Source organism: Tenrec ecaudatus, chromosome 15 (genome assembly GCF_050624435.1).
Source record: "Tenrec ecaudatus isolate mTenEca1 chromosome 15, mTenEca1.hap1, whole genome shotgun sequence".
Classification (NCBI taxonomy): domain Eukaryota; kingdom Metazoa; phylum Chordata; class Mammalia; order Afrosoricida; family Tenrecidae; genus Tenrec; species Tenrec ecaudatus.
Window position 1 is genome coordinate 92,691,660 of NC_134544.1, and position 23,485 is coordinate 92,715,144.

General features: G+C 42.3%; 1 non-coding gene across 1 annotated transcript; it reads right to left on the reverse strand.

The window, feature by feature from the left end:
• Window positions 1-23,014: 23,014 nt before the first annotated feature.
• On the reverse strand, window positions 23,015-23,178 carry LOC142428243 (U1 spliceosomal RNA). Its single transcript, XR_012780183.1, has one exon. It is a non-coding gene; the product is annotated as a U1 spliceosomal RNA (small nuclear RNA).
• Between the last annotated feature and the right edge of the window lie 307 nt (window positions 23,179-23,485).

Genomic DNA, 23,485 nt, shown 5'->3' on the forward strand with positions numbered 1-23,485 from the left:
ATGCAGTAACACAGTGCGTACACAATGCAGCGTGTATATTATGAGCCCTAACACAGGCTGCTCTATGCGAGCATAGTCAACACTGGGTCCAGATAGGGGTTAATAAGAAAGTGAAAAATAAAATAAGTACTGTAAATAAACATAGTGTATATCCAAGACCAGAGAGCTTCTAGTACTTGTAGTCAGCAATGCTTGAATGGAGCAAAGGGGCGTGACAAAGCATGGGTAAGACTGTAAAGGCTACATCATTGGTCAATCCCTGGAGAAGAGTGGGAGAAGAAGAGCGGCCGTATCCAGCATTCATATGACAAGGATGCAGTGCGCCTCTGGTACCAGCACACAGAAGTGGGCAGATTCATGCCCAGTATGGCACAGAAAACACAGGCTTCTGGCATGCAGGAGAAAAGAACTGTGATATTCGCAGTCATGTACCACCCACAGAGGCTGTAGGCACTCTCAGATGAGCGGGAGAAATCAGGTTGCACCAGAGAATAGGTAAGTGGGACCCTCACTTCAGTATAAGCCGGGGGTGGGGGGGCTTTGTCAGCATAAAAAAATGTGCTGAGAAACTCGGCTTATACACGAGTATATACTCGTGTGGCTAATTCTCTGCTTTAGATGAAGGGCCAGCTCTAACCTTTCTTTAATCTTACTATCCTTAACCCCTTTCACCTATTTTCCTTTGATATCCTGTTCCCTACAAACCTAAACTCCCTCAATAAATCTAAAATTAAAGGTCTTTGTCTCTTGTCTCCCTAAGACCTAATACATGATGGCTGGTACAAAGAGTCTGTCTAAGCTAGACTGGAGTGGCACTTTCCTTTCCCTAGCCACTAAAGTCCCCAGCAGCCTTTCTGGACCTCTTCCAGTGAGCCTAGCAAAGAGATCTCCACTTTTTTGGCTAAAGACCCTCTCACAATGCATCGGTGAGGGTGAATGTTAAATCCAAAGCTCCCTACTCCATGGTCATCTTTTCATTTTCCCATGGTCATTCTGAAAATGTCCACATACAAGTAATCTTGCTAAGTCAGATGGTCTTTTCACCCCAGGGGCTTAGGTGGTAATTATTCAGTGGAAGGATGCTCTCCTGTTTTGCTACCTCATTTAAGAGAGCTCAAATTTTCTCTCAGCCTTTTAAAATGGGTTGTAAGAATTCTAAGTATGTTAGTCCAGGTAGGCTCGAGAAACAAATCCATAGAAATTCATATGTGTATAAGAGAGAGATTTATATAAAGGGTAATTGTACATTAAGAAAGCATCCCACCAAATCCAATCCAATCCCCTAAGTCTGATATTAGCCCATATGTCCAATACACATGCAGTGACGCTGAATGCAGGATGATCACAGGCCAGTGCATAGAGAGTAATTGGATCCAGTGGTGGGGTAAGCATCTCAGCATTGGCAGGGGCTTACATATGGCTTTTCCAGTTCTCAGGGAATGGGGTCTATCAGCGTAGTGCCATGTTTCTGGTCAGTAGAGTGTCTCCAAGGGAGTGAGTTGAAAGAGAGAGAAAGAGAGAGTCTGTCTCCTGCCTCCAAAGAGGGAATTCAGGAATCATGGTTGACCAACTGGACTCCACCTCTTCACTTTTACTTGACAAATTGATAAATGATTATATAACTACCACAGTAAGCAATGGGCATAACACACCTCCAGTTTGTTTACTGGCAAGCCTCAATTATCTGGGTCTTAAATCAGTTATTCAAAGGGGAAATCTTATTTTCCTATGTAGTAATGTGTGGCCGCAGCACAAATTGGACAATAACTCAGGATGGCCACCAGGTAGTATATTTGATTTAAAATTATTCAAGTTCTCAATAATTTCTTTTTAATCTACAAAATATATTCTCATTTTCCATATATCCAAGTTTTCTCTCTCCATGCTCAACCTCATTTATGTCCGAATTGTTCCACTATGAAAATCCTACTGGTTCAGGAAAGTGTTCCTCTCTCAGACTAAGAATCAGTCATTGATCTTTCTCATCTCGCTTTGCAGCCAATTTCAGTGCCTATTGTCTTTGAGAAAACTGCTTCTGTGCCTTCTTTCTCCCCCACCCCTTGCAAACCCCTTCATGTCCCTCCAACCACCCCTGGATACTGCTGCATTCTCCCAGTTGCCAGAGTGTAAACATATATCTCCTGCTATAGTGTCCCATTCTTCTTCAGCCTTCCTCTTCATCACCACTCCCACTCCTGCCTTGTCTCAACCTGGTCCCACCAACTCCAAGCCTACTTCTCCCCTATTACATCATATAATTTCTACCCAATCTTCTCCCTTGCCCATACCATGATTGTCTATTCCTCCCACCTCTCCTCTGTCACCAGTTTCCTCCCACGGTTGCCATGTTCTAAGACATCTTATACCTGTCCCCTTCTGCCAGCACCATCTTCTCCTCCCAGCCTTTTGTGTTCAGCTCTCTCCACCACAAAGACAGCTCCATGAAACCCAAAGGATCCATTCCTAAATCCTGCCACCCTCATCCCCCTCTTTGAAGTCGCAGGAGCAGAAAGGCTAGTAAAAATTCATATCCCTTTCTTGTTAAATTATATATCAGTCTTAGGGAAATGTCTTGGATGTTATACATCAGAGCCAGACACTTATATTAAAGAATTTAAATAACTCACTCAGACATATGTTACCTGTCATGTCGTCCACATGATGTTAACAACTACATTGACTTCTGAAGAAAGGGAGATAGTCTGCACAGCTGCATAAAGAGAAGTGATGAAGGGCATGCCCAGAACTGGGATAAGCCCGTGGACTTCAAGGCAGTCCCCAGAAGAACCCTAATTGGAATTATCAGACGGTCATGAGGAATGTATTCTTCAAGATTATTTTATTTGTATCTCATTGAGGGCTTGCCAAAAGCCTCAACTAAGGCAGTCAGTTATGACAAAGTTAAGGAAATCTTTCAGGAACCAAAAGAAAATTCTGCCATATTTCTCTCACATCTTTCAGGAGGTTTAAATGTACCAAAGTAGACCCTACTACACCGGAAGGGATGATTGTATTTCACTCAAATTTCATCTCACTATCAGCTCCAGATATTAAAAGACCATTTAAAAGGTTAGACTATGGATCCCAGACTTCACAGCAAGATCTCAGTGCAGCATTCAAAGTTTTCAACAATAGGGAGGATCAGGAAAAGTTATATAAGTTACAAAGAGATAAGGTTAAATGTCAAATGTTAGCCAGTGCCCTCCAGGCCAGAGTGGGTGTGTCTAAACTAGTTATTGGGCCACACATGAGTGTGCCATGGTGACCCTGCTTCAAATGCTCCCAATCGGGGCAGTGGGCAAATAAATGTATGCCCTAATCTGTGACCTCCAAGAAAGTCATACTATGAACAGAAAGGTCCCTGGGGAAATGACTGCCCCACTCTCAGAGTGGGAGGGATAGTTTGTCCCATTAGACCTCCAGAGCAACTTGCTCAAGATGCCTCCGTGTTAGAGCTGCTTGACTTGGCCTTGAAGAATCGATAACCAGGGTGTAAGACCCCTTTGAAGATCACCCATCTCAAGAGAGCCTTTCTTTCCTTTTAGACGTTAGGGTCACTTACTCTTACCCGAACAGGCAGGTAAAAATAATTAGCATGCACCACTATTGTGGGAGTCTTTGGTACAACTCCACAACCACTTATCACACAACCACTTTTATGTAGTCTGTATAATGTGCAATTTACACATCAATTTCTAGTCCTCCAAAATTGTCCTATTTCTTTACTGAGAAAAGATATTCTTGCTAAAATTCAGAGCAGTGGTAAGTTTGCTTTTACCAGAGGCCCCACCAGTCCCAGACCTATTGCTTCTCTTATAAGCAGTGCCAGACACTTGCCTGTCTTCACTTCCTCCTTAAGTGACTCTAGTGTCACCACACCCCCAGCTGGGTCTTTCCCTTTACCACCTGATCTAGTTTACTCACAAGTATTGGATGTCACTCATCCTTCAGTTGCTAGGCATCATCAGCCTGTTTACATCAAGTTAAAAGACGCTTCAAAATTTCCTAATGTGCCCCATTATCTAGTATCCTCCGACACTTACAAGGCCTCAAAACTATAATCTCAAAACTACTTACAGCAGGCCTGTTAAGGCCAACCCACTCTCTTTACCACATGCCTATGCTGCCAGTTATTAAACCCAATGGAAGTTACAGATTTATCCAAGACCTTAGGGCCATTAATGCTGCTGCCCTGCTTATTCATTCCCTGGTGCCCAACCCTTAACACTCTGTTCTCTACCATTCCGCATAATACTAAACATACACGGTTGCCTCCATTACTATCCCTCTGATGAATGGTCCAAAGACCTCTTCACCTTTACCTGGGCAGTTCATTCATACATTCTCAACAACTCTGTTGGGGCATTTTCCTCCAGGGTTATTTAAATAGGAGCCACTTATTTAGTCAAACCCTGACGATTGACTTCCTGTCCCTAGACCTTTTCCCCAGCTTCATCCTCCACTATGTAGGTGACAGGCATCAGAAGATTCATAACATACAACTTTCCTCTAATTCTTTAATGCACCCCCCTATCAATGACCCCAATTCTACCTTACAAATCTAGCCAGAGCATCTGTATACAGGTACAGATAAGAGCTGGAAACACTATTGAGAATAGTCATACCAGGAGGGGAAAGGGAAGGGGAAGGTGACGGGAGATACGGGAACTGATCACAATGATCTACCTATAATTTACTCCCAAGGTGATGGACAACAGAAAAGTGGGTGAAGGAAGACATCAGTTAGTGTAAGCTATGAAATAATAATAATTTATATATTATCAAAGGTTCATGAGGGAGGGGAAAAGGGAGAAACTGATACCAAGGGCTCATGTAGAAAAAATGTTTTGAAAATGATGGCAACAAATGTAGAAATAAGCTTGACACGCTGGATGGATGGATGGATTGTGGTAAGAGTTGTACGAGCCCCCAATAATATGATTTTAAAAAGTCATAACAAACAACACGTTGTTGATATCCTTCCATTTCAGATTCCCCAAATCATACCAATGGTCTTTTAAACTTCCTGGCAGATAAGGAGTTCGGAGTGTCTCCCACCAAGGTACAGCTTTCTCTCACCACTGCAATGTATCTGGAAGTCCGACTCAGAAAGAATTCCATAGATAATACAGTTGATATAAAACAGCTTCTTCCTCATCTCCCAACTCCCTCTACTGAAATGCTCTCCTTTCTAGGCTTGATTCACAGCTAAGACTGTGGATTCCCAGTTTTAGTGGGTTAGCCAAACCTCTCTATGAAGCAGCTAAGGGACAAGCCCTGAATCTTTAGAACCAACAACATTCATTGATAAACCATACAAAGCACTTAAATGATCCTAGCTATCAGCTCCTGCACTTTTCCCTCCTGGTTTAACCCCTTCATTCTATATGTTCATGAAACTGGTGGCTGTGGGAGTCCAATGCCAGGAAATAGGATCTACTTTTGCTCTAGCAGCCTATTTACCTATACAGTTAGATCCAGAAGTACAGGGGTGGCCTCCAAGCTTATGGGGCATGGCAGAAGCTGCTCTCCTAGCCCAAGAAAGCTCAAAAATTACTTTTGGCCAGAACATGCATATTAAATCCTCTCATCATTTATGTGACCTGCTCTCCCACCATGCTATATCAGCCCTGACACGCTATCCTCTACAACTCTTTCATCTTAACTTTTTTTTTTAATTGAAAGAATTCTATTGGGGGCTCTTACAACTTTTATTACAATCCATACATCAATTAGATTAGGCATATTTGTACATATGTTGACTTCATTCTTTTTTAAACATTTACTTCTTATTGAGCCCTTGGTATCAGCTCCTCTTGTTTTACATCCCTCTCGCCACCCTTGTGGCCCCTTGATAGATTACAAATTGTTATTATTTTCATATCTCACACCCATCGTTGTCTTCCTTCCCCAATGGTTTCTGCTGTTATTCTTCCTGGAGGGGTATGTGTGCTTATGTGCCAGTCATCACGATTGGTCCTTCCATCCTTCCCTCCTCTCCCCACCTTCCCCCTACCCTTTTGGTATTGCTATTCTCATCCCATGTGTCATGAACTTTATCTCTTATCAATACCTGTGTACCTGCCCCAGTCCAGTGCAGAGTGAGAAACAGCAGTAGGGTCATGACAGTGGGGAGTGAGGAAGCCTTGAGGAAGCCTTAAGGAACCAGAACAATATTGTGTGATCCATTGGTGCTCTACTGCACCCTGGTTGACTCATGCCTTCCCTGTGACCCCTCTGGGACTGGGATGTTCCATTGTTTACAGATAGCCTAAGGGTCTCTGCTCCAACCTCCTTCATTCTCAACAATGTGTTTTTGTTTCTTTGTTATGAATCTTCTGATACCTGTTACAGTCCTGATGACACCTCATGATAACCCTGGCTGGTGTACTTCTCCCATGTGGGTTTGCTTCTTCACTGTTGCATGATTGCTTGCTTAACTTCAAGTCTTTAAGAGACCCCAGACGCTGTATCTTTTAATAGCTGGGAACCATCTTTCTACACCACATTTGCTTGTGCAGCCATTCAGCCTTCAACAATTTTGCGTGTGTGTGTGTGTGTGTTTGTGGGGTGACCATCACCAAATGCCAGTTTGTTAAAACAAAGTATTTTTGTGTTAGGGTGTGTGTGAGCTGAGCCCCAAGGTCTGTCCACAGTGTATTGCCTTATAAATGTGTGCATAGGCCAATCCCTCTATTTTTATGGATTAATGTATTTACTTAAGTATACACCTCTGCCTATACCTCTATCGATAGCTTTGCTTTCCAGAGCCTTCCTCTGTTTCCTTTTGTCTTCCTCCTGCCCCACCATCACATTCCCCCTTCTTCCACCTCTTAGTACTTCCTCTCAGATTGCTGTTGCTCCAACATCCATAGAATCTCTATGTTGTTGTTGATTTTAATTCTATAGTTGTTCCCCTGTCTGTGGCATTGTTTGCTCACCAAACCCTCTGTCTTTCTTCTTGAGGACTTCTCTGCTAATGTTGGGTTTCTGCCCTCTCCATATAAAATTTGTGGCCAGTTCTTTGAATAAGATTATTGGTATTTTAATCAGGACAGCATTAAACTTATAAAGTGCTTTGGGTAAGATTGACATCTTCCGTGTGTTGAATTTTCCAGTCCACAAACATGGGATATTCTTCCATTTGTGGAGGTCATTCTTGGTTTCTTGTAGTAGGGTCGTGTAGTTTTCCTTGTATGTCTTCAAATTTTTTTGGTTAAACATATTTCTAGATATTTCAATGTGCTCTTGACTATTGTGAAGGGTACTGCCTTCTTGATCTTCTCTTCCATGGTCCTGTCGAATGTATATAGCAAACCAATAGACTTCTGTTTGTTGACCTCATATCCTGTCACTCTTCCATATTCTGCTATTGCTGTCAGTTATTTTGGGATTTAAAATGTACACAATCAGGTTGTCTGCAAAAAGAGATAGTTTCACCTCTTCCTGTCTCACTTGGACACCTTTAATGTCCTTCCACTGTCTCACGTTGTTTGCTAAAGCCTCCTGTACGATATTGAATACAATTAGGGAGAAAGGGCATCCTTGTCTGGTCTCCTTTTTCATTGGGATCATTTTCCTCTCTCCTTCATAGGCTATAATGTGGCTGTTGTATTTTCATAGGTAGTTTGCATTATCTTGAGGAATCTTCCTTCTGTTCCTATATCTTCATGAGTGTCTTAATTAGGAAGGGGTGTTGAATGTTGTCAAATGCTTTTTCTGCATCTATCAATATTATTATGTGGCTCTTATATTTTTTCTTATCAACATGGGGTATAATATAGATGGATCTTTGAATGATAAATCATTCCTGCATCCCTGGGATGTTTCCTACCTGATAATGGTGAATGATGTTTTATATACTTGTGTATTCTCTTGGCCTATAAATATCTTGTTAAGGATTTTTGCATCTGTGTTCATTACAGATATCACGTCGGAGGAAACCAGCCTCTCTCTAACAAATGAAGGGTCCATAGGTGCAGTTGCACGGTGATAATATATAAACATATAGTAACGTCGTAGAAGATAGGAGAAATAGGAGTGTGAGTAAAATAAAGGAGTCAGATACATTTCCTGATAGCATGCTCACCTTAGCCTCTCTTGGTTGCCCATGTGGAGGTGAGAGAAGACAGAGCAATTGTTTACTGTCTCAAGATATTACTAAGTAGTAACATATTATACTTATTTTATTTCCAAATAAAAGTCCTATGGTTTCTTTAGTTAGCAGTCCCAACATTGTGGTTTTAATAATTTCTGGCGGGATGTCTTGAACAAGCTGGAATTCCTCTTGGCTGTTTAAATCTATCGAAAATCTTCACCCAGCAGTGTGATTGTCTGATAAAGCTGGCTGGACTCTGGTGCATTTCTTGCTTGGCTTATTAGCAACAGATTCCCTCAGGCTCTCTTGGGTGGGGCTTGGAGCATGCCCCCTTAGAGGGTTCCAGATTGGGAAGTGCTTACCAACTGGATTCCTTCACTGTTGGCTCTTGAGTGACATTGATTTATTCAATGATCTCCCCTTTTGCAATGGGGCATAGTCCAGGTTCTCTGGAACCCACCTCTTTTCCCGGTACCTGTCTGCTGTGAGTTGCCCTGTTTCTTCATGAAAATTGCAGGCATTATCTTTTAAAATTTACCTCTTCCCCACCTATAAAGCACTTCCCCTTATGCCTGTTGTAATTTCCCAAGGGAGCTGCCATAGATCACTTCTGTATTCATCTGTTCCTACATTCCTGCATATTCTGAAATAATCAGAGTGAGCTCTGTTCCTTGAATGGATGGATCACAGATTGACATGATGGGTTCAAATTTTAAAATTCTAATATAAGAATGAGATTATCAGCAGCCCCTGAGTCAGCCACATGTTTGCAAACCGCATCCTGCAATCTGGAGATAAAGTCTAGATAAGGCTCATCATTTTTTTGATTCACTGCAGTGTAATTGGGCCATCTGCCTCCTAATAGTGCTGTTTTCTCCCTGTCCCTTGGGCAAACCTAGTGTACCTGTGAGAATGCCTGTCCAGAAAACTAGTTGTGACTCAACTGTGATATAATTCTTATCCCCTAGCAACTGATGAATTCCAATATCTATTCCATCCTCAGTATTTTTGAGATCTTGTGCATGCACTGCTTCATTCCACAATATCTGATACCATAAGAATTATGCAGTAGAGATGCATGCTTTTTGTCAAAGCTCTCCAGTCAACAGGGATCCTGTGTTCAGACTGACAAAGACTTTAATCATGCTAACTACAGAAGAGGAGCTGGGCCACAACTAGAAACCACTTTCTTGAAATCTTGATGTTGTTCTTGAACTGTGATGATGTTCTTGAACTCTCTGTGGGTGTTGTGAGTCAGGCTGTGTGTTAATGATGCGAAAAGGAAAAGCCATACATGGGTATGCTCTGTACTTCCCTGTGAACGTTTCTTAGGTTAATAGCTACCATGTCCCTGCTCTCCATATCAAAGGCTCCTGACTCTGGAAAACAAGATTTAAATTTCTTTACCACTTGAAGAAATGCCTTTATTTTTTAATTTGTTGGCACTACATTTTGTTTATTTAAGAGGTGGCTAAGAGTGATATGGCACTCTGTATCTTTGCTCGTCACCTGACCCATATCTCAGTCATTCTAAAAATACTGAAATTTCTCGGATTTAACCTCTCTGTCTGAAGAGGTTGTACAATTGTTACACAGGGTATAACTCAAAAGAATTATTTTCCTACATCTCCATGTTAGGCATCATTGGTCAGAAGAAACCAGCCTCTAACAACCAAAGGGTCCATTGGCACAATTGTACAGTGATAATATGTAAAGGTTATAGTAAAGTTATAGACGATAAGAGAGAGAGTAAAATAAAGGGGTCAGACACATTTTATAGTAGCATGCTCACCTCATCCCCTCTTGGTGGTTTATGTGGCGGTAGGAGAAGAGAGAGTGAGTCTTTATAGTTTTGGGATATTTATAGGTATCCTTAAAACATGCACATTCAGTAGTTACATAATTCACAATGTGGGTGGTAACCACATTAAGGTACCTGAGCTCACAGGTGAGGAAACAATTCCTGCATTGGAGGAAGGTATGAGGGTTATGGGTTACTTGATGGGAGGAGTAACAAAAGAATGTCCATTTGTATAGGGAGATAGGATCATCCATGTGCTCACTTTAAGGCAGCATAGCTGTTAGGGGAGCATCTGTGGGAATGATATTGAAAGTAGGATAATGTACTCGGACTTTATCTCTAATGTACCAAAGTGGTATCTTTCCTATCGTGGAATACTAGCTTTCCAAATTCCCTCTGTTATAAGTTAGGGATTATAGTCCTAGTCATATTTCCCTCAGTGTTAGTTTCCCTAGTCTTGTGGGATTATTACCCTATTTGGGTATCAAAGTTAGACCGCCTTCGTAGAATGAGTTTGGAAGTTTTCAAGTTTGCCATCCTTTTCTATCCTCTGGAATAATTTGTTGATGATCGGTGAGAGCCCTTCACTGAATGCTTGATAGAATTCCCTTGTGAAGCTCTCTGGTCGGGGGGCCTCTTTTGTTGGTAGATTCTTGATAACCAGATCTATTTTTTTGTTATGGGAAAGTTTCTTGAGGTTCTTGAACTCTATTTGGGATAATCTAGGGAAGGATCGTTTTTCCACCTATTTGTCCATCTCATTCACATTTTTTAATTCATTAAGATACAGTCTTTCATAATACTTTGTGATTATTCTTTTAATCTCATTGGGGTCTGTTGTGATTTCCCCTATTTCATCCCTCAGCAGGTCTTCTCTAAGCAGGATGTAAGGATGATCAGCAACATCTTTTGAGGAAGATCAGAGCAGGTGTTCTCACAGAATCTTGCAAGGAACATCAGCGACATCTTGCATGGACAATCAGTGCAGATCTTCTATCAGCACCTTGCAGGGAAGATCAGTGGTGTTTTGAAGGAAGGGCAGGTCCGATTGATTCTATCTCACAAGAAATATCCTATCACTTGTGGGTGAGGGAGTGGTGCTGGGAAAGTTTTTCAGAGAGACCGTGTTAATTCGCTTTGCACGACATCACACGCAGCTGCTGTTTCTAAGTCTGTATTATCAGCATGTTGTGCCTACCATTAAATTTTGCTATGTATTGCCGCACCAATTGAGTTTGTGTGTCTGCCTGTGGATTAGGAACTCCCTGGTTGTGACTCATCTGTCTTTTTCAATTTCATACCTTACACTCACACTCAGATACACACACATCATCATTTATGCAAGCCCAAAAAGATCATCTGCCAGTATCGTTAAAATACATTCTTCAATATAATTTCCTGATTTTTAAATTCATAATAAAAACTACACATTTAAGAAATGAAATCAGCACACAGAACTATACCACAGTAGGAGGAGGTAAGTTGTTAGCCAGAGAGGAGCCAGAGCTGGTTGACACCATGTAGAGCTCCTGTGAGCAGGGAGAGTTCAGCAAACATACATAAATAGGCACATAAGAAGGTACCACAGGGTTTGCTTGATCTAGACCACGGTTCGACTGACCCCCGAGGTGTTTAGTAAAACCCACCCTTCACAAACAGGCGTTTATGATGTGCAAACACACATACACACACACACACACTCAGGGGCCCTCAATAACTATGCCTCTGTACAGGTGCGGTGGGCTACATATGCCAGGATCTTGATGTACATTTATGAAATACAGATAAAAGTCCTATTTTTCCTGCAAATCTTTTGAAACAGTCATAAGAATAGAAAAAATAGAAGTGAACCCAACCCATATCTATCCAAAACTTTGCCAGAGAGGAGGAGGGAAAATTATTTGACCTACCTGTGGGCCTGCTGAGGCCAGTTCTGGGCTCACACCCACTAGGAGCAGAGGTGCATGTGCATATCGGAACAACTCCAACAGGTTGTCCTCAGCATCTGGCAAGGATGATCAGCAGTCACTTAAAAGGTAGATCAGAGCACGTGTTCTATCTTGCCAAGCAGATCTGCAACATCTTGCGAGGATAATCAGAGCAGGTCTTCTATCAGCATCTTCCAAGGAAAATCAGCAACATCTTGGAAGGAAGAGAAGACCAGGTCTTCTCACAGCATCTTGCAAGGAAGTTCAGCGACTTCTTGGCAAGCTAGAGAAGAGTAGGTCTTCAATCACCATCTTGCAAGGCACATTGGAAACATCTTGCAAGAAGATCTTCTCTCAGCCCCTTTTAAGGAAACCAGGGATATCTTGCAAGGAAGATCAGAGCAGGTCTTCTGCCTTCATCTTCCAAAGAATATCACCGACATTTTCCAAGGCAGATAAGAGCAGGTCTTCTTCCAGCACCCTTTAAGGAAGATCTGGGATATCTTGCAAGGAAGATCAGAGCAGGTCTTCTGTCACCATCTTGCAAGACAGATCAGAAGCATCTTGCAAAGAAGATCAGACCAGGTCTTTTCTCAGCACCTTTAAAGGAAGACCAGGGATCTCTTGCACGGAAGATCAAAACAGGTCTTGTATTGGCATCTAGCAAGGAAGTTCAACAAAATCTTGCATGGAAAATCAGAGCAGGTCTATAAGCATCTTGCAAGGCAGAAAAGGAAGCATCTTGCAAGGAAGATCAGGGCAGGTCTTCTCTCAGCATCTTGCAGGGAAGATCAGTGGCATTTTCAAGGAAGGGCAGATCCGATTGATCCCATCTCACAAGGAAGATCCTATCACTCGTGGCTTAGGGAGTGGTGCTGGCAACATTTTTCAGAGAGTACTGTGTTAAGTTGCTTTGCATGTCATCTCATGCAGCCGCTGTTTCTAGGTCTGTATTATCAGCATGTTTTGCCTACCATCAGATTTTACTATGTTTTGTCGCACTACCTGAGTTTGTGTGTCTGCCTGTGGGTTAGGCCCTGCCTGGTCGTGACTCATCTGTCTTTTCCTTGTTCACACCATACACTCACACACAAACACACACACTCACACAGTTACCATTTATGTAAGCCCAGCAAGATCATCTGCCAGTATTTTAAAATTACATTGTTCAATATATAAATCTGATTTTAAAGTTCATATTTTTAAAAGTGACACATTTGAGAAATTAAACCATCACCCAGAACTATTCCACAGTATGAGGAGGTAAAGTTGTTAGCCAGAGAGGAGGCACTGCTGATTGACAGCATACAGAGCTACAAGCAGGGTGAGTTTGACAAATATACATAAATAGTCACATGAGAAAACACCAGTGTTTGCCTGATCTAGACCACTGGTCGACTGACCTTAAGGTGTTTGGTAAAACCCACCCTACAGAAACACACACATTCAACCTACCTGTGGGCCTGTTGAGGCGAGACCTGGGCTCATACCTGCTGTGAGTGGAGGTGCATGTGCACATTGGAACATCTCCACCAGGTTGCCCTCAGCATCTTGCAAGGATGATCAGCAGTTCACTTACTAGGGAGATCAGAGCAGGTGTTCTATTTTGCCAGTCACGTCAGCGACATTCTTGCAAGGATGATTAGAGCAGGACTTCTATCAGCATCTTCAAAGGAAGATCAGCAACATCTTGGAAGGTAAAAAAAGACCAGGTCTTCTCACAGGATCTTTCAAGGAAGATCAGCGACATCTTGGCAAGGAAGACCAGACCAGGTCTCCAGTCTGCATCTTCCAAGGAAGATCAGCAGCATCTTGCAAGGAAGATCAGAGCCTGTCTTCTGTCAGCATCTTGCAAGGCAAATCAGAAGGATCTTGAAAGGAAGATCAGAGCAAGTCTTTTCTTAGCATTTTAAAAGGAAACCAGGGATATCTTGCAAGGAAGATCTGCAACATCTTGCAAGGAAGGTCATGGCAGGTCTTCTGTGAGAATCTTGCAAGGCACATCAGGGAAGATCAGAGTAGATCTTTTGTCAACACCTTTTAAAGAATATCAGCGACAGCTTGCGAGACAGATCAGAGCAGGTTTTCCCAGCATCTTGCAAGGAAGATTAGCGATATCTTACAAGGAAGACCATAGCAGGTCTTCTATCACAAGCTTGCCAGGCAGATCAAGGACATCTTTCAAGAAAATTCAGGGCAGTTCTTCTTTCAGCATCTTTCGAGATAGATCAGCAAAATCTTGCAAGGCAGATCAGAGCAGGTCTTCTCTCAGCAGCTTGCAAAGATGATCAGCGACATCTTTCGAGGAAGATCAGGGCAGATGGTCTCACAGAATCTTGCAAGCAAGGTCAACAACATATTGTCAAGGAAGATCAGAGCAGGTCTTCTATCAACATCTTGCAGAGAACATCAGTGGCATTTTCAAGGAAAGGCAGATCCGATTGATCCCATCTCACAAGGAAGATCCTATCAGTTGTGGGTTAGGATGTGGTGCTGAGAACATTTTTTAGAGAGAGTACCATGTTAAGTCGCTTGGCATGTCATCACATGCAGCTGTAGCTTCTAAGTCTGTATTATCAGCATGTTGTGCCCACCCTCAGGTTTTACTCTGTTTTGTCGCACCACCTGAGTTTGTGTGTCTGCCTGTGGGTTAGGCCCTGCCTGGTTCTGACTCATCTGTCTTTTTAAATTTCATAGTTACACTTACACATAGACACACATATGTCACCATTTATGTGTGACCGACAAAATCATCTTCCAGTATCTTTAAATTATATTCTTCAATATAAATGTCCAATTTTAAAATTCATAATACAATTATCCATTTGAGAAATGAAAACCGGTATCGAGAACTATTCCACACTAGGAAGAGGTGAAATTGTTAGCCAGCGAGGAGCCAGAGCTGTTCAACAGCATGCAGAGCTCCTACAAGCAGGGTGAGTTTGACAAACATACATAAATAGGCACATGAGAAGATACCAGTGTTTGCCTGACCTAGACTACTGATCGACTGACCCCTGAGGTGTTTGGTAAAACCCACCCTACACAAACAGGTGTGTATGATGTACACACACACACACACACAAATTCAGGACCCTCAACGACTATGACTCTACAGGCAAGTCGTGCTGCATATGCCAAAGTCTTGATGTACAATTATGTGACGGAGTCCAGCTCCGGGAGGATTAAACTAGATACTTCAAGGAGGTGTGGAGTCGGCGAACACAGACAAGACAGACATGAGAGATGTTATGGTGGAAGTATTCTCTGCTGTGTTCTTCCAAACAGCGGTACTTATAGCATAAAAAGTTTTGCAGAACACTACATAAAAACAATGCTTTATGATTAATTCCAGTATCACTCTTATTGTTTCTACTGAAACCTGATAAAAGACCATTATGAGGTCTGTACTTTTTTCTATCACTTTCTGTCATCTTCCTGGTTCTTTCTGTACTGCTTGTCTTATAAGTCACATACTATTTTTGATTGAGGTGTTCAGAAAATTTGGTTAGACTCATATCCTACTCACTGCCCTATCATTTTTGCACAATATTCCTTTCCTGGTTGGCTAACAATGAATCTACCTCATGTGCTACTTCAAAGCCTAATATCTAAAAACATAGTTAAATGCTTCTCAGTGTTACATATTTTGCTTTATAAACTTTCCCATGGTAACTGTTTCATTGTCTACCTATGTTTCTTTTGTTTTTTATACTCCTGAGGCACCAAAGAGCCAAACCATCTGATTCTTTGCCAAATACTTAATATTTCCCCTTTTATGTGTTTCCTATTAATGTTAACCATTCTTTCTCCTTCTATCTAAGCCCCTGTCCAAGATATAGGGTCATCAGTTGGTCCTCTATATCACGGAGGGCAAAAGAGTCCCCCACTACTTAATCTGGATGGAATCCAGGGTTTTTTGGATGGGTTTTATTTCTCCTCTAACATCAACTTTTGGGTTTCTTCCTCACTCAATTCCCACATATCTTTCTCAGAATTCCCAAAGATGTCTTGTTGTGTAAGCCTCTCAATGCCTCAGGTGAGGAAAGCACCATCATATTGAAGCAAGTTTTAGATCTAATTTCATTCATACTTCTCAAGACTGCCCTCGCATTGGTTCCAGGTGCGGTAAACATGACAATGCACAAAATTCTCAAGAGTGGATTTAACAGCAGCAAATATTTGAGGGATGTTGGAAACCCTCTCTGAGAACCTCTCCTCTGCAGAAGCTTCTTCCACCAGGCTGTACCTTTGCTAGACAGCATGGCTGGGATGGCTCCCAACAATTATGAAATACAGATAAAAGTCCTATTTTTCCTACAAACCTTTCGAAACATAAGAATGGAGAAAAGAGAAGTGAACCCAACCCATATCTTCCCAAAAGTTGCCAGAGAGGAAGAGGGAGAATATTTGACCAACCCATTGGCCTGCTGAGGCTAGACCTGGGATCAAACACCTTGTAAGTAGATGTGCATGTGCACAGCGGAACATTTCTAACAGACTGTCCTCAGCATCTTGCAAAGATGATCAGCATTTCACTTACAAGGGGTATCAGAGCAGGTGTTCTCTCTTGCAAAGCAGATCAGCGACATCTTGCAAGGAATATCAGCAACATTTTGGAAGGAAGATTAGATCAGGTCTTCTCACAACATCTTGCAAGGAAGATCAGAGACATCTTAGCAAAGAAGACCACAGCAGGTCTTCCATCAGCATCTTCCAAAGAATATCAGCAACATCTTGCAAGGACGATCAGAGCAGGTCTTCTATATTGCAAAGCAGATCAACGTATTTCAAGTCAGAGCAGAACAGATTTTCTAATCACCATCTTGCAAGGCAGATTAGAAGTATCTTGCAAGAAGACCAGAACAGGTCTTAGCACCTTTTAAGCAAGACCAAGGATACCTGGAAGGCAGATCAGAGAGCAGGTCTTCTTTCATCAGAAGCATCTTGCAAGAAAATCAGAGCAGGTCTTCTCTCAGCTCCTTTTAAAGAAGATCAGCGGTATCTTTCAAGTCAGATCAGAGCAGGTCTTCTGTATGCATCTTCTAAGGAAAAACAGCGGTATTTTGGCAAGGAACACCAGAGCAGTTCTTTAATCAGCATCTTCCAAGGAAGATCATCAGCATCTTTCAAGGATATGCAAAGCATATCAGAGACGTCTTGGAAGGAAGATAAGACCAGATCTTCTAACAGCATCTTGCAAGGAAGATCAGCAACATCTTGGCAAAGGAAGACCAGAGCAGGTCTTCAATCACCATCTTTCTTTTTTTTTTTTTAAACATTTTATTAGGGGCCAATCACCATATTTCAAGGGTCACCAGAAGCATCTCGCCAGAAGATTAGAGCAGCTCTTCTCTCAGCACCTTTAAAGGAAGTCCAGGGACATCTTGCAAGGAAGGCCAGAGCAGGTCTTCAATCAGCATCTTGCAAGGCAGTTCGCAGCATGTTGAAAGGAAGATCAGATAAGGTCTCTAAGCATCTTTTAAGGAAGACCAGGGATACCTTTAAAGGCAGATCAGAGCAGGTCTTCTGTCAGCATCTTGCATGGCAGATCAGTGACAACTTGCAAGAAAGATCTGGGCAGGTCTTCTGTCACCATCTTGCAAGGCACATCAGAAGCATCTTGAGAGGAAGATCAGCAAAATTTTGCAAGGCAGATCAGAGCAGGTCTTCTCTCATAACTTGCATTGAAGATCATGGCAGGGCTTCTGTTAGCATCTTGCAAGGCACATCAGGGAAGATCAGAGTAGGTCTTCTGTCAACACCTTTTAAAGAATATCAGTGACAGCTTGCAAGATAGATCAGTGCAGATTTCCCCAGCATCTTGCAAGGAAGATTAGCTACATCTTACAAGGAAGACCCTAGTAGGTCTATCGCCATCTTGCCAGGCACATCAAGGACATCCTTCAAGGAAGATCTGGGCAGGTCTCCCAGCATCTTACAAGGTAGATCAGCAAAATCTTGCAAGGCAGATCAGAGCAGCTCTTCTCTCAGGAGCTTGCAAGGTTGATCAGCGACATCTTTCAAGGAAGATCAGACAGGTGTTCTCACAGAATCTAGCAAGCAAGGTCAGCAACATATTGTCAAAGAAGATCAAAGCAGGTATTCTGTCAACGCTGTGCAGGACGATCACTGTACCAGAGGTCAATGTCTGTCCTTATGTAACTCTTCCCTGCTTCCTCCCCCAATCATTTAATTGGGGGCTCATACAACTCTTATCACACTCTTTATCTACATCCATGTATCAAGCACATTTGTACACTCGTTGTCATCATCATTCTCAAAACGTTTGCTTTCTACTTGAGCCCTTAGTCTCAGCTCATTGTTTTAAAAATCATTTTATTAGGGGCTCATACAACTCCTATCAAAATCCATATATAACATCAATTGTGTAAAGCATATTTGTACATTCTTTGCCCTCATCATTTTCAAAGCATTTGCTCTCCACTTTAGCCGTTTGCATCAGGTCCTCTTTTTCTCCCCCTCCCTCTCCAGTCCCCCCTCCCTCATGAGCCCTTGATAATTTATAAATAATTATTTTGTCATATCTTGGCCTGTTTGATGTCTCCCTTCACCCACTTTTATGTTGTCTGTCCCCCAGGGAGGAGGTCACATACAGATCCTTGAAATAGGTTTCCCCTTTCCAACCCACCCTCCTTTTGCCCTACAAGTATCTCCACTCATGCCACTGGTCCTGAGAGCATCATCCACCTGGCTTCCTTGTGTTTCCAGTTCCCATCTGTACCAGTGTACATCATCTGGTCTAGTGAGACTTGCAAAGTAGGATTCGGATCATGACAGTGGGCGTGGGGTGAGGGGAGGAAGCATTTAGGAACTAGAGGAAAGTTGTATATTTCATCGTTGCTACATCACACCCTGACTGGTTCATCTCCTCCCCAAAACCCTTCTGTAAGGGAATGTCCAGTGGCCTACAAATGTGCTTTGGGTCTCCATTCCACACTACCCCGCTCATTCACTATGGTGAGATATTTTTGTTCTGATGATACCTGATCCCTTGACACCTTGTGGTCTCACAGGCTGGTGTGCTTCCTTCATGTCGGCTTTGTTGCTTCTGAGCTAGGTGGCCTCTTGTTTACCTCCAAGCCTTTAAGACCCCAGATGCTATATCTTTTGATAGCCAGGCACCATCATCTTTCTTTACCACATTTGCTTATGCACCCATTTGTCTTCAGCAGCTATGTCAGGGAGGTGAGAATACAATATGATTTTTTTTCTTTGAAGCCTGATAACTGATGCCTTAAGCACCTCCTGATCACACAGGCTGGTGTGCTTCTACAATGTGCGCTTTATTGCTTCTGACCCAGAAGGTCGCTTGTTTACCTTCAAGTCCTTAAGACACCAGACACTATCTCTTTTGAAAGCTGGGCACCATCAGCTTTCTTCCCCATATTTAGTTGTTTATCCACTTTGTCTTCAGTGGTTGTGCCAGGAACGTGAGCATCATAGAATGCCAATTTAATAGAAGAAAGTATTCTTGCATTGAGGGTGTACTTTAGTGGAGGCCCAATGTCCTTCTGCTACCTTAATACTAAACCTATAAATATGGCACATAGATCTATTTCCACATCCTCATGTATAAATATTTTCGCATATGTACATGCCTTTACCTAGACCTCTATAAATGCCCTCTGCCTCCCAGCACTTCCTCTGTTTCCTTTGACTTCCCTCCTGTCCCACTATCATGCTGTCCCACCCAGAATTTCAGCCATTCCTCTTAGTTACATTACCCTTGGTCCCAGCCTACCAGATCCCCTTCACCCTCCTCACCACTGATTTGCATAGCTTGTTGTTCCCTTGTACCTGGGTTTATTAATACCACTACCTTCCCCCCCACCACCTCCCCTTGTCCCATGTCCCCTCGTAACTATAGGTCCCTTTGTTTTCTCCTGCAATTGTTCATCCAGCCTATCTTATTTAGACAGACCTGCTTAGATAGTAACTTTCACAAAAACAAGACAGAGCACAACCAAGCAACAGTATACAACAAAACAACAAACCAATGACAAAAACAAAATGCAAGAAAGAAAAGCTTGTAGTTAGTTCCAGGATTGTTTGTTAGCCTTTAGGAGTGTTTTACAGTCCAGTATTTTGGGGCACCATGCCCTGGGCCCAAAGTCCACCTTCAGCATTCCCTGGGGACCTTGCTGCTCCATTCCCTTGCTGTTCTGTTACACCCCTTAATGTTTTTCCTCGGTGTGGCGGGATCCAATTGGTTGCAATTACTTCGCTGTATCTCTGGTGTTGTCACCTGTAGCGCTATGGGTCAGTGAAGGACGTCATGCCTCATAGTGGGGCTGGCCATGTGGTCCTCTCTGTCGACTGGCTGTTCTATTTGGGAACATCGACCTCCTGGCCTGGTGGGCCATAATGTGCTCCACTCTCTCCTCTTCCCCCTCCATCTGCTCCCATGTGCTCCGATCAGATATGTCCCTCTTCCAGAACTGTAGATTCAGTGTCATCCTTTGATATAAATTCTTCTGAGGGGAGGGGCAAATGTCCCATTAGTAGTTGGGGTTGGGGCCGGCCCCCCAGACCTCTTCACTGATTTCTCACTCCAGGCGGGCATGTTGGATTCACATCTTGCAGCATCGGGTTAAAATCTGGTCCCTCTTTTAATTTGTGACCTCAGGCACACAGGCAGGAATTCCCCAGGAAGAAGTTGAGCAGAAAAAAAAAAGTTGAGCAGAGTATCCCCTTGTGGGGGTCAGCAGGCCTTTTCCCAGCCTCCCTAGCTACACAGGGTGGAGCTCACCTAGCTGGGTGTGGCACAGGTGTAAATGCCCTAGGCTAAGGGAAGTGGTCTGGAGGTTAGCAATAGCTTGTGAGTGACCAAGAAAGAGGCAAAGAGGAGGGAAAAAAGTTAAGAAGCAAGCTCTGGATGCATGGGAGCAGGGGGAGGGGATATATTGAAGAGATGGAAACAAAGCAACAATGTAGCTGAGTTAGATCCCTGCCAGTGTGGAGCTGCAGGGTTTAGTCCCTGCTCTGCGGCAGCATGCGGCAAGCTGTGGCTGTGTTGAGAAGAGGCCCCCTCCCTGTGCAGCCCTCCAAGATCTAGGGGGGGACAGAGAGGAGCCCCATGGGTTTAGTCCCTGCCCTGAGGCTGGTGGTGAAAAACTGTGGCTGTGTTGAGACCAAGCCTCCCTACAGGCTCCACATGGTCCCGGCTCCAGCAGAGACAGTGGCGGGACCAAGGTGAAGCCCCAGCGACCTCCACTGAGGTAAGCCAAAAGCCCCCAGCCCCTCAAAACCCCATCGGTCTGTGCCTACTTATCTTTATGATATTCCTCCTGCATTCCAACAGTGTTGAATTTCCCTGTGGAGTCCCTCTGGTATGTGTTACACCATCGCCATCTTGCTGGAAGTCTATTCCCTGCTTTTCTGGGTTGTAGTTCACCATGACTCTACCAATGTGAGTAGAAGTCTCTCATTTCTGTATTAAAGGGGAACAAGCTCTTTTATGTGGAAATGCTAGACTTGAGACCATGAGTCACTCAAAGGTAGGAGTCAGCAACCTAGATCCTTCGGGATTGACTGGACCTGTTCTTTGAGAAAATTCCACTAAATATCAGTCACACAGGGGAAATTCTTAGTTATAATGAAAGTAAAGAGAGGTGAGTAATAGCTGGTCACCCGTCAAAGCCACACCTGTCAAATAACAATACCAAAAGCATTAATTATTCTATGATTCTCTTATATTTCATTCTTAAATATATTTAAAATGTAAGCTTTATTATAAAAAGTCAAGAAGCGGTTATTTAGCCTAATGGACTAGAATGAAATAATAGAGAGTGAGACTTGCAATCAGGCATTCATGCAGACATACACAAGTTAGGAAGTGTGAATTAACTGTATCCTAGTGTTCTTTGTGAAGTTGTTTTGGTTTTTTTAGTCATATTATTGTGGGCTCGTACAACTCTTATCCCAATCTATACATCATTGTGTGAAGCACATTTGTACATTTGTTGCCATCATCATTCTCAAAACATTTCTTTCTACTTGAGCCCTTGTTATCATCTCATTTTCCTCTCTTTCACTGTCCCTCCCTCACGAACCCTTGATAATTTATAGGTTATTCTTGTTTTGTCATATCTTAAACTGCCAGATGTCTCCCTTCACCCACTTTTCTGTTGTCCAACCCCCAGGGAGAAGATTATATGTAGATCATTGTGTTCGATTCCCCCTTTCTACTCCACCATCCCCTTCCCCTCCTGGTATGGCTACTCTCATTATTGGTCCTCAGGGATTTATAGATGAAGGCTTTTGATGTGCATTAATGTATTTTTAGTAGCTCCCAGTTCTTTATTTTGTCTTCTATAATGTGAATATTTTTATTATGGCCATAGTGTGCTTATATCTTGTATAACTGCCCTCAAATTTGTCCCTACATTTTTATTGTCTGGCTGTATGATCTAGGGTTTATATGTAGGTATTGGATTTATCATGCGTTCATTTTTGTATGTGGCATGAGGTATGGACTTTATTCCATTCTTTTGCAGGTGGAAATCCAATTTTTCCAACATCATTTGTTGAAAAGGATATCTCCTCTCCACTTAATGTGTTTTAGTCCTTTATCAAAGATTAGGTTGTCTATACGTACCTGGTTGTATATCTAGGTTATCAATCTAATCCACTGCTATTCATATATACCATTGTACCAGGTTGCTTTAAGTGTCATGACTATATAACACGTTATTAAAGTTTTGTTTGACTTTTAAATAGTGTTTTATTTATCCTGTGTTTCTTTCCTTTCTATATTAACCTTACTGATTTCATAGGCTGATATTTATTCCCCAGGGATACAGTGGCAGAAAACCACATCAAACACCTTGAAAGAAGCCTGACTAGGATAGTTTGCTGAAAGTTCCACCAGCAATGCAAGTGGAGGGCACAATAGTTTTGGGGCTTATTGGTCAATCTAAAATCTAGTAAGAATCATTTAAAGAGCTGTTTCAGATGACAATAGCAGTAGGACTCTGAGAATGAAGAACATTTTGTATCTTTGACCAATGTTACTTCGTAATTCAGGAATAAAACATATAACTTTAAAAATAAAGATACTAGATCTTTCTAATGATGTGTTTCTTCTAAACGCAGTCCATGCAGATAATGCTAATACAGAGATCATGTATCTGAACTTTTTTTTTCTTTTCTTTTTTTTAATAACAGGGGAGAGCGTGATCGCAGTCCCCCACTACCACAAATTATGCAGTCGAGTTTCCCACATTTGGGGAAATCGCAAGGGTCAGCACATCCGGAGTGTAATGGATAAGCCTCGCCCTGGGAAAACCACCTTCGTGATCATGGTATCTCCCCTGCCAGGTAAGTATTCATGTATCTGAAAATTATCTAAACTCTTTGTCAAGATAGAATTTATTATTCTAATTTGCTGTTGTTGGTCTTAACCAAAAACCCACACAGCATGTCATTTTCAATACATCTGAATGTTTTTTCTATGTCCCATGTAACTTGGACTACGGTGAATTATAAATCCTTGTGCCTAAAGATGGTTTCTAGTTTGAAACAAACTAAATAATACATACCTAAAAACACCCATATGTGCTTAAGTTTTACTTTTTCTCCTTTTATAATCACTCAGTCATGTTTTGATTTTATGAATAAGAAATATGGGGATAT